The sequence below is a fragment of the Protomyctophum bolini genome (assembly GCF_963924005.1).
Source record: "Protomyctophum bolini genome assembly, chromosome: 8".
Lineage (NCBI taxonomy): Eukaryota > Metazoa > Chordata > Actinopteri > Myctophiformes > Myctophidae > Protomyctophum > Protomyctophum bolini.
The window spans coordinates 13,251,559-13,266,560 of record NC_137869.1 but is presented as its reverse complement, the minus strand read 5'-3'; the positions used below and the strand labels follow the sequence as shown (position 1 = coordinate 13,266,560).

The 15,002-nt window shown below is 44.1% G+C and overlaps 1 protein-coding gene across 3 annotated transcripts in view; it reads right to left on the bottom strand.

The window, feature by feature from the left end:
- The window catches only part of abl2 (c-abl oncogene 2, non-receptor tyrosine kinase), a 35,593-nt gene that overhangs the window by 19,238 nt on the left and 1,353 nt on the right, over positions 1 to 15,002 (bottom strand). The gene's annotated exons all lie outside the window — the stretch shown is intronic.

The window sequence follows — 15,002 nt, the reverse complement described above, 5'->3', positions numbered from 1 at the left end:
CCAAGATTAATTTACTTACTTGATTTAGTTAGTTTAAGTTTTAGTTAGTTTTGCAATGCTCACTTTAGTTTTAGTTTAGTTTTTTAGATTTAGTTTCAGCTCACACAATATTTCTTTCCCTTTTAGTTTTAGTTAAAGGGTCAAGACACCTAACCTGACTTTGCCAGATGGGGGCGGTATTGGGTAACCATGTTCCCCAACACAGCAACCATCTGGGATCTCTCAGGGAGTTGAGCTAACACAGAACAGCTCCTGTACCGAACCAATCAGCGTGAGCTAAAGGCGGGATATGTGCGAAACCGGATGTGAAGCTATATAGACACGTCAATATGATTGGTTGTGTTTGCACGCCCACACGGTGACAGACAGACGGTCCCATCCAATCATCTACCAAGTATCTTGAAAAAGATGAACAGCCCCGTCATCGAATTGCCTCCCGAGATCCCAGATCCCAATAAGCTGTGAAACAAACTTGTGTAGCAAGCTTCTTGGATCTGGCAGCGTCAGGTTACAAGACACCCCCTCCCTCGTCATTTATTTGATCAGAATTCAGAAATGAAAAGAAATGTGGGCGTGGTTATCCGTTGTTGTGGGGGAGAGGGGGCGGAGTGGAGCGTGCATATCATTAGATTCTGAATCAATGCTACAGAAAGCTGACCGCCTCGAAAATGCTAATTTGACCACAAACATTTTCACTAGCTATTGTTGCAGGTGTAAAAGGTATAGAGATTCTGCAAGTTCATGGCATATTTAATCCTATTTTACAAACAAGCCATCAGAAATTGTATCCAGGACCAAATGTTCTCCTGCCGTGCTGTGAGGCACATTCGTTGGCTATGACTGCTGGATTGATCCGTTGGAAACACCGGAGCGGAGCTCCCTGGAGCACAACGAGCGTGTCGCTGTTGTTTCAGCATGACTTATATACTATAAAACCACTACATTTGAAGAAACTACCTGTAAAACACTACATTTAAAAAAACGACTTGTACTTGAATAAAACATGTGAGGGCCACTCTTATCATCTCATTCCGGCCAATCAGAATTTGCGTCCTCACCTTCGCCTTCAATGTTTGCGTTTACACTCAACATTGTCAATGGTATGTAATGTTTGTATGTAATGTGTAGGACAAACATTGTGTTTGCACACACACTAAAAGCTGGACATAGGAGGGGCTAGCGCTAGTAGCGCCCATCAAAAATCACACCCATGTGAAGTGTTATCATACATCATCTCATTCCGGCCAATCACAATTTCCGTCCTCACTTTTGTCTTCAATGTTTGTGTTTACACAAACACTCAAAACTGGACATTAATTTTAAATGGCATTAAATGTTTGTGTTATGACAATGTTTGTGTTTACAACTTTACATACACCCTCAAAGCTGGGGGGCGCCCATCAAAAACGACTAGACGAGCGAGAGAAGTGTGTGTACCAACTGTTCACTGTTCAGAAAACCAGGAAACAACTTGAAGCTAGGGATTCCACCGATTAAATTGATTTTTGAGTGGTGCAACCACTCCAAGGAACAGCAATGTCCGTGTTCACCTATGCGCCTATGTAACGTTAACCCACCCACCTATGTGACTATGAGCACCAGTATGACTATTAGTACCAGTAGGGGCGCTGTTGTGCCAGAAACAGAGAGAGAGATAGTGCTGCACTGTTGCCTGCTAATGAGAGAGATAGAGAGAGAGAGAGAGAGAGAGAGGAGGGGGGGGGGGGGGAGTTGCACCACTCAGTTCACACGGGTGTGATTTTTAGATTAAATGCAGGAGTCTCCAATCGATTTCATAATTGAAAATCGCCAAAATATGGACTAATATTACTGTACAGTAAGGCTGCATGATATATCGAACATGTACCTTCATCATCAGAGTGGAGAATAGAAGTATAAATCAAGTTGAGACACATACACACAGTTAACAATCGCTCGTTAACAGCCTGCCTGCAGACAGACAATCAGCTGAAATGAAGGCAGCTGTAGAGTTTCTGTCTTTAAATGCATGTGTGTCCAACTGAACGTATATCAAGAACTTCACCCCCTCATGAAACTAGTTCTCACCAAATCCAAAATGGGGGGGAGGGGGTTATCAATGAGTCGATTAATAATCGGGAGATCATTTGGCTGATGGTCAGTTGTTGGCATCCCTAGAAGCGGCTGCCGGTGTTCTATAATTTTTCCACTCCCCTCAGAACTCACCACCTGTGCTCACATTCAAGAGAGATAGCCGGGGACAGTGGTGAGAAGGGAACCGGGTGCGGAGCTCTCTCTGTCCCCCGGCTACAGATCTCTGTCCCCCGGCTACAGATCTCTGTCCCCCGGCTACAGATCTCTGTCCCCCGGCTACAGATCCCTGTCCCCCGGCTACAGATCCCTGTCCCCCGGCTACAGATCCCTGTCCCGCGGCTACAGATCTCTGTCCCCCGGCTACAGATCTCTGTCCCCCGGCTACAGATCTCTGTCCCCCGGCTACAGATATCTGTCCCCCGGCTACAGATCCCTGTGCCCCGGCTACAGATCCCTGTCCCCCGGCTACAGATCCCTGTCCCGCGGCTACAGATCCCTGTCCCCCGGCTACAGATCTCTGTCCCCCGGCTACAGATCCCTGTCCCCCGGCTACAGATCCCTGTCCCCCGGCTACAGATCCCTGTCCCCCGGCTACAGATCCCTGTCCCCCGGCTACAGATCCCTGTCCGCGGCTACAGATCCCTGTCCGCGGCTACAGATCTCTGTCCCCCGGCTACAGATCTGTCCCCCGGCTACAGATCCCTGTCCGCGGCTACAGATCCCTGTCCCCCGGCTACAGATCCCTGTCCCCCGGCTACAGATCCCTGTCCCCCGGCTACAGAACTCTGATGTTGCCAATTTACCCCCTTTATGGTTTAACCCATTTTGGGCGGGAACCCCGTTATGCTTTAGCTATTGAAAAATAGCAGATCTACAATCTCATAGCGCGCCACCGAGTGGGGCGCTACGAGCTTGTAGGTCTGCTATTTTTGAAAAATCGAAGAACGACTGACATAGAAACATAGCTTTTTCAGAAAACTGTCAGGATGTAGAAGACATTTTTTTAACCTGATCTCAGGTCAAAATGGGTTAAGAGGTTTTAACTATAATAACCCTTACCCTACTCTATCTAGTATCTATGTATGAAAGTAGTAATAAAACAACTAAAAGTACATAGATGTCCTTTGCCTTATGGTAAAGCACTGGTGTACTGACTGTGGGGTGTATGCCTGCCCTATAGGTTATCTAAGGCCAGTTCTCACCTCCAATGCAGCTGCTGCTTTCCGCTCAGTGCTACCCCTGATCCATCAGCCACACTGACAGTTTCCACTGATTTAATTATAAGCTGCACAAATCACAATGTGGTGTTCAGTGAGTGAATCCACATGGCATTGCGATGGAAACATTGCATGGCAATTGGCAGGAGTTTTGAAAGTTTTGACATTTTGAAAATGTTTCTATAATGACATGCCCGACATAGGGGCAACAAGATCAGAGTGGTTTAAGTTGAAAACTTGAAATGTCTGTAAATAGATTAGATCAATTGGCTGTTGGCTGAAAAATATGTGTGAAATAGTGTGCTGTTAATGGACCTTTTGGATATTGTTTTGCCTACTCATTTATTTCTGTAGAAATCTAAATGCCTTTCATTTGATCGCCAATTTTGCCATTAATAAACAATTTGGTCGGTGTTCAACAGTTTAAAGGCCCATGACGTAAATCACCGTCAAGTTCAAGTGCACGGTCATGTGCTCGAGACGGAGATTGATTAATCTCCGTCAAATTAGTGATATCAAAACCGATCGCATCGCTCCACAGCAAAGATGTGCAATCCTCGGTGTTGCACAACAGTGACACGTCATCGAAAATGTTCCCTGCCCGTTTAGCCGACGACAACAAAAATCTTAAAACGTTAATAACTCGCAATCTAAATCATCCCGCCTAATTATAAAAAAAGATCCTGTGTTTGGCGGCCCTCCGCGATCCAGTCGCTAGTCGTGATAGATTTTATCTTACATACCGTTGTTGTCGATCACATTTTTAGTGTTAGCTGCTACACACACGTTCACAACAACATCCGGTCCGTCTGTAAAAGTGGTCCGGGCGTATAAACGATGGGCACATTTTATTAATGGATTAAATAGGCCCGGGCCCTTAAGGTGTTAAGGGCAGTCAAACTATGGGCAAACAAACATTATACTGCTGTAGTCTTAAAGCCATTTATTCACATTACTAATCTCGCATAGCCAATCGCATATTTCCATCTATCTCCATCTACCAATCATCTGTATATATTTGGACACACCTTTACCACCGTTACCAAACGGACTAAATGCCTCCACCCACATTAGGAAGGAACGCCCTGCGTCCTTCACACTGGTTGTGCAATGTTTTTTTAACTCACCCACCTGTAGCTGACACAGAATTACAACGTCACCAGGCTTATCAATTGGTGGAAAACTACACGTCTCTACAATGGGGATGATGGGCAATTAATCGATCATCATATCGTTAAATCTTAAAATGAAATGGTGGTACCGAACCGATATCAAAATAATATATCAGTTTTAGTGGATTTTATTTTATAATAATTATGTTGTTTTTTAATCCTGAAAGGGCCTGATGAAGGCTGCAGAGTCTATCAGAGTCTAACTAGAGGTAGCGTAAACAATGATCTGGTGACACCCACTTACAAAACAAATATGGGTAAATACACCTTCCGCAGCACTGCTATTCAGGTGTGGAATGCCCTGCCCCCTTCCCTTAAAACAAGCAAATCACTGGCCTCCTTTAAAACAGAAAACTTCACCTGTCAGGAGGTCAGAGGGAGAGGAGGTGATAAATTACTGTTTTAGATTCTTGTTCATGACTATATGTGTGTGTGTGAGTGCATGAATGGAAACAAGACCGCATGGTCTTTCTTCGGAAATCCCTTTGGACCAAAATGCCTGACTGTACATTGTGCCGTTTTTCTTATTGTCTAATAAAATATTCAATCAAAATCAATGTTTTCTTGGGAAGCTTTCAAAAGGGTCAACAAGTTGGAACATTTTAAATAAAAATACTACATTTTTATGTTGGGTAGGGCTGGGTAATTAATCAAATAAAAAATGTCTTTATATATTTTTTATCCCACGATTTTGCAACCCATTTTTCACCCCTGTGCCAATCATCTACTGTGATCCTGGGCTCTACACACCCTCCGCCAACCTGGGGAGAGCAACGGACTTAACTCATGCTCCCTTCATGCCTGAGTGTCCAAGTTGCTCCTTTACACCTGACAGGGGGGAGTTTCCCTGGTTGGACGTAGCGCGTGGAAGGAACATGTTATTCCAACCAGTTCCTTTCCCCTCCATCAGGCGCCCCGGCTGGCCAGGGGGAGACCAGGATTACTGCATGTTTTTGTGAGGGTACCTACCCTAGGGGACACGGGGAGAACATGCAAATCCACACAGAAAGGCCCTTTCGCGAACCCCGCCTTCGGGTATGGGCACTGATGACGCGGAGGAGGAAACACGCCGCCAGCACCCACAGTGCCCCGAGCGGGAATCGAACCCAGGACCTTCTAGCTGTGAGGCGACAGCACTACCACTACGGCAGTGCCACCGTGCCCCTTTAATCAAATCAAATTGAAATCAAAATCAGATTTTTTGTTTTATAAGATGATAAAAAAAGAATCAGACATGTCTGGAGTAGTGCAACAGTGGCCCCACTTGGTACCCTAAACATACGGACATAGGGATGGACGGACATTGCTGGTTATAAGAGTGGTTGCACCACTCAAAAATGTAAATCGATTTTCACTTAAATTAGGGATCTTGCTCATTAAAGCACTGTACAGGGCCAAAAGTACAGCCCAGTCCAGCTAAAGCATAATAAACCTGAGTCCAACACACCAAATTAATGTAATCTTTCTCTGCCGTGCATTTCTCTCTCCAATACAGGCTGTTGCCATCATATGGCATTTGTTTGAGACGAAAAGATACATGGGGATAACATGTGACTCTGCTGAAAAAACTTGTCTGGCATTAATTTACTGCCCATCCTTCAATTATGGTCCAATTTTCACACTCTATATCAGTTTCACTTTGACTTCACCAGGTATTTCCTAGTTGTGCCGACTGTTCATACTGCTTTCACTTATGGCCACTTGGCCAGAGGTGGTTAATGGTTATACAGTGACTGGTATACTTTTGAGACAAACACGCATGTAGTACATCCATTCAGTAGCTAGCACTCTACTGTGCTTCAGCCCCACGAGGAACAGTCTATAAACTTGCCATGGCAGGAGTGGAGAGAGACTGAGCGATGGAAGGAGGAGCCAGCTGTTGATGAAAACAGGACACAGGACAATAGCTTCATTGATGCCACATCAAGTGTGTAGATTGGATGAGGTCTGAGGAAGGCTTCTCTTGTTCTTTAGGGCCTTGTTTTCACCATCAAGTCAATACAGTTACTATTACAATGTAGCCTGTCTGTTCACTGATAACCGTTTAGTTCAGTCCAGGGATAGACACATGCTGTATAGCAGGGGTGGGAAAACAACACCTATCTTTGATTGCATTACCAGGTAATCAGATTGGGCTATTGAGGTGATCAATGCAGTTGATTAAAAAAAACAAAATGACAACATTAGTTTCCTCAGTGTGAATTCCGTTTGTGTCCGAGCATAGGCATGGCTGAGGCATGGTAACGCCCCGCCTGCCTGTTATTGGTCTACTGACACTGCCCGTCTTGACTGTCGCCGAGATGCAGGTTACTCCGTGGTGAGATTGAGAAATAAATAGGCTATAAGAGAATGACAGCTTGACACGCGCGACTTGTAACTAACTTGTACGTTTTATTTTTGTAGAAGAGGCAAACTTATTGTTTATGCCGTTTGCTTTGATACTGTTGATTATCGTGTATTAATCTAATCATAGTAAACTAATACTATTACACTAAAAAGGATAAAGATCAAGGCAAAAACTGATTTTTTTTATAGTACAATAATGTTTCAAGTTTACATATACAAACAAATTACACGACACAAACACTTTATTTTAGAACACACCCAAATCAAATCATATTATGGCGTGCATGTTCAATCAATTATTCCATCAAAGCAAACGGCATAAACAATATTAGTTAAAATAAAACGTACAAGTTAGCGTTCTCTTGTATCATACCATACTACTATACATACTATCCCACCACCCTCGCATCAGACTATCCAGGCATCCAGCATATTCACCTCGGAGGACAGTGTCGGTAGGCCAATCACAGGCAGGCGGGGCGTTACCATGCCTATGCTCGGACACAAACGGAATTCACGCGTTTCCTCAGATAGTCAGAATGCATCTTATGTGTATAGTTTACATTAAACTTTCTTTTTTCTTATTGTTTTATTCAAAATGATATGGGGGTGGCGATTAAATAATGAGTCAGTCAGTAATTCATGAATCATGGCACACATCAAGCACATGGCTTTGAAGGGCAGATCTACCAGCTCTCAACATGTCATGCTGCTATGCGTTATGGGCTTGTAGATACTTTAAATTATCTGTACAACTACACCCCTGTAGATACATGTACACACTTGCTACTTCCTCCCCCTCATGTCCAGAACCTGAGTCTATCCTGACTCTCACACCTTGTCCCCGCCTGAATCACATTCAAGTTACATACATTTCCATTGAGTAATCACGCACGCATGATGTGAATGTCTAGTCATTTCTTGTCAATATAGCCAGTCTGTCTGTTGCTGGAGTCGATGTTCACCAATTAGGGAGTGGACAATGGCCAGTATGGGCCTGAGGGCCAACGGATCATCAAGGGGAATGGAGATGAATGGAGGCCCAACCCACAGCTTGGCCAGCCCAGCACAGCGCTGCGCAGCCCTCTTAGGGCCCGTTATGGGTTAATAATGGGATATAAGTGCCTCCCTCCAGGCAGCATGGCTAAGTGCTGCTTTATGTGACAGTGGAGAGGATGCAGAGTGGCCTGTGATGGCTTGGAGGAACTTCCTTTTCTTCCGCTGTGGTTTGCATCACACCTCGGGGCCAGCCGGCAATATGGCCTGTCAAGCTAAAGCCTAACGCATAGCCTCTTAATGTACACTCAATGCAGAGCTTAGACACATCTCAGAGAGGCTTGCCTCTGCTTTTTCTCATAGTTGTCGTTTTGAAAACTCACTCAATATTGTGGAAAATGTTGTAAGACTGTGGCGCTCAGCAGCTGACAGGTATTTCTGCTCAATCTCCAAAAACAATGAAGGACTATTGTTCCTGTACAGCAGACAGATGTGAAATAGTAGAGCACTACAAAGTGTGGAAAGGTGATGCCAATATGACTATGTTCACTGTCAGCGTCACTGCTGATCTTCCCCACAAATCATTCATAAAGACTGCAAACAACCAGCCCGGGATGATGTCAAAAGGATGGGCTATGGTAGGTTGGTTGTGTGCCCGTCTGTACGCACGCACACACGTGACGTTAGATAATTGTTCATATTGCTTTTCTTGCCTTTGTATTGCTCTATATGACAGCTATCCTTATTTTGTACTGAAATTCCCTCAAGGGGTGCTCAAAAGTAGATCACAATCTGCCAGTAGATCACAAAGGCTGTGCAGTTAGACCACATGACATGCCCCTCATATATCTTGTTTTATGCCTGTCTTGACTATAAATAACAATAAAAACTAATATAATAAAAAGTTAGGGTCTGTCAGCTCCTTTCACAGCTTCTATAGAGCGTCGCAGTCCCGCCCCCTTTCATGACGACGAGAGACCCGGAAAATAATTCCCTGTTAATTTTCCTCAGACTTTTCAAAAAGTATTTATTTAAAGACGTTTATGCCGCGGACAAAGCCAACTCGAGTTGTGATAAATCATGACAATAAACACAATGTTTTGGGTCGATAAAATAATTTGTAAGAATCCTGCCTTTTTTTTTCCTTCAAATTTTTTTATCAGCCCAAAACTGAACTTGTCATGATTTGTCACAACTCCAGTTGGCTTTGTCCACGGCGTAAACGTCCTTAAATAAATACTTTTTGAAAAGTCTATAAGGAAGGGAATTATTTTCCGGGTCTCTCGAGGGGGCTGGACTGCGACACTACTCAATAATACTCAGTTATATAAAAATGTGTGAGGCAAAGAACCCCAAAACCCAGAATGGGAGGAAGGCTCCCCCCCTCACTATTTCCCACAAGTGAGTTTGTCTTATGGTGCATTCACAGGGGCAGATGCAAAATATTCAAAGACGCAAAGCTACACAGTGTATTTGTAGCTGTTGTAGCTGTTGCAGCATCTACAAGCGTGGCATTTGCTTTGTAGCTTCACGTCGCTGGCTTCCATTGACAATGCATGGTAGACTGCGTCTTTGCGTCTGTAAATATGTCAATACAAACACTGCTACCAGGATACAGGTAAAACCAGAAAAAGCACTAAGGCATGTTTATATCAGGTATAAAGTAAAAATAAATAAATAAATAAAAGTAAAAGGAGAAAACGTGACAACCATATGGAAAAAGGGGCAGAAGAACACAGAGGCCTTTTTCTGCCCAGAGTGATGTAGAAACGAGTGCTTCACTTCTGCCCGTGTGAAAGCAACATTATAGCTATTCCAGAGCCTCCTCAGGTCCTCTTCATCTCACTCACAAATTTAAATTGGCTTTATTTGCGATCTCAACAACAGGAGATAACTCAACAATAGGAACTCAGGTCGACCAATCATCAAACAAATCAATCCACAAAATAACAATAGCATGCAGGAAGTCAAGTGTTATGTACTTGAAATGCTACTGCTGTCCCCAGCCGAGTGCCACTGGATTGGAGGTCCTCTGACCCACTGGCCAACTGGAGGGTGATTACAATGTAGGGGACTAGTAGTAGGGGCAGTTCAGATTTCCCCAGAAAGAGCAGCATTTAAGATATACATCTCTACAAAGGCATATCTCATTTGGGGTGCTGGGGTATAGACTGGTTGGTGTGTGTGTGTGTGTGTGTGTGTGTGTGTGTGTGTGCCATTTTCAGCTATATTTAGACCTCACAGTCACAGAAGAGATGGGGGCCCAATTTGAAAAAGTAATCAGCACTTGATCGTTGCTCGTCTCTGGTCAATTTCGTTTGCAGCATATCCACACCAAGAACTAATACGGGACCCGGGTGTTGTGCAAATGAGGTGACCCGCTGGCGCAGCGAGATCTCTCCGTCAAAGAGGCATGATTCTAAACTACGACCGTCTCTAGACAAAGACCCGCCCATGGTAACGCCCCGCCTGCCTTGCCAGCCTCTGGTCTTTATCGGGTCTCAGAGACCTGATACAATTTGCACAAAGTTCTTAATTTGTCACTGCCGTTTGATCTGCAGCACTGATGTCATTAAACTTGAAACATTTTTGTAAAAAAAAACTATATAAAAAAGGTCTCTTTTCCCTTCCTCTTTATCCTTTTTAGTATAATAGTATTAGTTTACTATAATTAGATAAATACACAATAATAAAACTTTATTTAGAAGAACACACCCAAATCAAATCATATTAAGCAAAGCAAACGGCATAAACAATATTAGTTTGCCACTTCTACAACAAAACAAAAAAATTAAAGGCTGCATTCTGACTGAAGTGTCATCTGTCGCAAGTGCCAAGCCGTCATTCTCTGTCCCTTGTATTACACCGTCCTTGTATGATTTCCCACCATGGAGAAAACGGAATCAGTGTCACCAGACTATCCACCATAGCTGTCGACCTCGAAGGAAAGTCTGGTAAGACCATAGAACTAAAGGCCACTACGTCTCGCTGCTTCAGTGTAGGCCAGTCTTTCTGGGGGTTTGGGTAAAACAGGCAGTGATGGTAGGCCAATCAGAGGCAGGTGGTGCGTTTACTGCGATGTGTCTAGTGACGGACGTAGTTTAGAATCATGTGTCAGAGAAGTGGTATTTTTGCCATTGCTTGTCAATGTTTGCCACTATGGACCTCACTGTGGTTGGTCGACAAAGGTTTACTTTGGCCATAACCACTTTAAGGTTACTTTGTTGACGAGTGTCCCCTGGGGGTCTATACTTGGTCCCCTCCTTTTCCCCCTGTACATCAAATCTCACAACGCTTTGTGATGCGTGGTGAGCTTGTAGATCCCTTACTTTCACAGAATGTTCACCCAATATGTTGAGAATGGCGATGCTTTAATGTGATTAAGAGAGAGAGAGAACAGAGAAAAGGAAAGGGGTGTGTGTACTAGGTGCGCATGTGTGCATCCCCCCCCCCCTCTCCCTCTCTGCTGCTTATCTGTTTATGTGGGTGCATGTTTGGGCCAAGTCTCCAACAGCCTGCAACCCAGCAGATAAGCAGCAGTGATAATGGCTGCAGATGAGGACTGGTCCTTGAAACAAATCCACACTGAACAGGCTTGGCACACACCACACCACCCCACCCAAATCTCATTTTACAACTGCTGCATCATTCAACACAGTGCAACCCTTCTACTGTACATACACAAAAATCACACATAATCTCTCTATTGACAGACTGATTGAAAGCACTGTGTTAGCTGCAAAGAATGGCTGGACAGTAACGTTGGTGGTGTTCAGCCTGACATGACATGGACGATTTCGTCATCTACACAGTCAGCATGGGATAGATACCAATCATTCACTACCTCTGTGTACCGATTAATCTTCAGGATTAATTTATATGAGCTGTGGAGAGCCAGGGGCTCGCAAAGGAGAACAGAGGATTGTGGTTTGGGAGCTGAATAGGGTGAACTGGTGGCATATGCTGAGGCTAGGGTTGGAGCTGGGGCCGGTTGTGGTCAAAAGTCTGATTTCAATCTCCAAGGCATAATTCTGATTTAAAACAGTTGTGTACTATCCAGAAGGCTTCCTTATTAAGAGGGTTGGTCACCCTAGCTAGCCTTCGGTGATTCATTTTCTCACTTCACTTCATTTTTGTCACTAGGCAAATCTTAACCCATTTCTGCTTACTGGGTAGATCGTGTTTCCTGTGTGTGGCAATAATGGGAAACTGCTTTTTGCAGTCCAAACTGACATTTGGTACATCTCTTTCTAAACAATATGTGGCTTTATCTGGTGTTCAATGGCAGGTATCCAAAGCATAGGTATGCAGAATGAGATGATGTTCAGTGCTAAAGTGAAGGTGAGAGTCAGTCAGTGTGCAAGTTATGAGACTAATAGCAGAGATTTTGCCTGGGGTCACCGTCTAGATAGGTTTGGCAGTCAGTGGTAGTGGAGGCTTGGCTGACACTGAAGCCACAGTACAGAGACATAAATTATTAAACATGCAACCATTACAGAGAACACACAGCTACATGAAATCTTCAGACATAAAACATGTTATAACTATGTTCATGTGACAGTGACAAGCAGGCCAAGAAGCGCAGATTAATACATACATAGACACACAGACAGAATTACTTGTGGCCCTCATACTCTCATTATGCTTATATAAAGTAAGTGGGGGAAATTCTTATTCACAATCTGTGCCATGTCCATTGATTTCTTGTCATTTCCCATTCATTTCAACACAGTTTCACCAAGAGGAGGTGTGCCCATGGCTCCTCCTAGTGGTAACCTCCAGTCACTAGGAGTGGCCAACTACTTCCGTAATGATATTCATTGTGCTTGGATATCAACTTCTTAAGCTTGTTAAAGTCTCATCCGTGACGACCACAGCTTCTAAAACTCCCATTTGCCCAAAGAAAGTACAACTGTGTGCCTTATCCTAGTTGTAGGTGCTTTTGCACCATATAGCCTATACAGAAAAGTGGATTTGTCTCTAATCTCATTTCACCCCTGATGCAAATCAGCTTACAGCCCTTGGATCCTGGATACGGTCATCTTCTGGGCAGCTTTTACTGAGCTTCAGCAGGCTGCACGTTTATACCTACACTGCTGCCAGCAAATACTCTATGATCCTCATCTGTCCCCAATGTCTATGATCGTACTGTATAAGTATAGATAGGCTAAATCGCTTCATCAAGACATCCCCAGGATTATACGGGAACCTCCAGAGGATTGGGGGTACTGTAGAAATCAAGTCACCACATTGACCACTTATTATTATCAGTCTGAGTCATTATCATGTCTGTATTATCATGAGGAAACCAATAGAATACAATAGAAACTCAAATGACGAGAATGCCTTTTCTCCAGCAGATTCACACACAAGTTGAAGATCAGTTGATGGTCTGCCCCCACTGCAGTGTTTGTATCAGATTAACTGCAGTATCAGGGCCCAGGGGTGGTGGGGGTGGTCTGAAATCATGATGTGGCTGAAGGTCCTGTCGATAAATTGTTGCCATTGCTTCAACTGCTGCACTGCACTTCAACCAATACTTCTTCCAGAGGTGTCTGCCAGTCTTCCTTGAATCAGGACATGAGATGGCTGCCAACACCTCATGTATCCTAGAAAAACAGCAGGGTGGCGTGGCTTGAGCAGAGGCGGCAGCTGGCTCACCTTGCCTTGAGGTTATGGTCTGACACTCAACACCTGGGGGGTGGGGGGGGAGATTATGGGGGCCATGAAGCCAGCGGCCTGCTGTCGATACATAGCCTTTTGTTTCCTATGTTACAAAGAAATATCAATATGTGCACAAAGATCACATAATACCAAGTTACCCTCTCTGTCACACAGAGAAATAGGCCACACAGAAAGACATGTTTTACCAAATAATAATGAATAATTCTTCAGTTCTGCATTACAGTGTAATGCAGATTGTGCAGAACAGAATAATTATTCATTACACTGGCTTGGAAACCTATGAAGTGGTGTAGTGTGCAGTCCATTACTAAATACTATATAAAGCAGGATTAGGCTAAAGATTAAATGTGTGTCCGTTTGTGGTAAAGACAGAGGTAATCACCCTTTCCCTGGCGAAAAAGGCGATAAATCGCCTTGGCTTAGTGTTCAAACGACAACATCATTCCATTAGCCAGATCACAACTTTATCCCTGACAAGACCCAATGATATGAAGAGCTGAGTCCAAAGCTTGGTGCCAAATTCAACTGAAATTATTAAAATGAACTCATAAAAAGAACCACTCAAGACCTGCTTCATCAGCTTTTACCAAACTAAAACTGCAATGAAATGCTGTGTCATTATTGCTATAAAGATTCTTCTATAAAATGGGTTATTTAATGGACAGCAGTAGACTGAGTGCACAATCTCAATGTTCCTCACTTAAGAGTCATTGTTCCCATTATTGTGTGCATTGAGAAGTAGCAGTGTCTCTCTGCAGAGTGACTGACTGCACCCAGGCTGCTACAAAAAGGGCTACACCGGCCTGGACAGCGGAGAGAAAAGTGAAGTGTAGACAGTAAGTGATGCTGTGTTTTGCAGCTCTGTCTGCCTGTGTATGTGCTTACAGGCAAGGAACTTTGCTGTGAGACTGAGGATGTGACAGTCAGGCGCTTCAAATGCACTCAGTTCTAGATTCCTGTAACCCTTCCCATTCCTCCTTGTTCTCTTCAATGTGCGGTAGCCGCCTAGCCAGTAGGATTTCCCTACCTAGTGGAAGGGAACAAGGCAGATTTTAACTATGCAGCTAACTAGGAGGAGGACAGGACCCAGTGCAGTTGGACAGAAAGACAGACAGGACAGCCCAAAACAATGCTCCCAGTCACACAAACTGGCAGAGATTGGCCATATCATTAACCCACAGAGAGAAAGCTTAACACATGTCTTCCCAGAGGATATGTGACAGTCAGACATGTCACCCAGTGGAGGAACACTGACATCCTGTCATCCACATGACAGTGCTGATTCCAGAGTTGGCTTAGACTTAGAGTGACTGTGCCTCAGGGCAGTGGGATGATCGAGAGAGAGAGAGAGAGAGTTGGGAGGAAGGGATCAGTCTATTCAGAGCGTGAAGAATTTAAAGCTAGGGCCTCTTCTCCATGCTTCTGTGCATGCCATGTATGTACTATGTAGATGCATCTATTCTATACTATTCTTCACGGTTCACAGATGAGATGACCATTCGTCTGCAGCCAG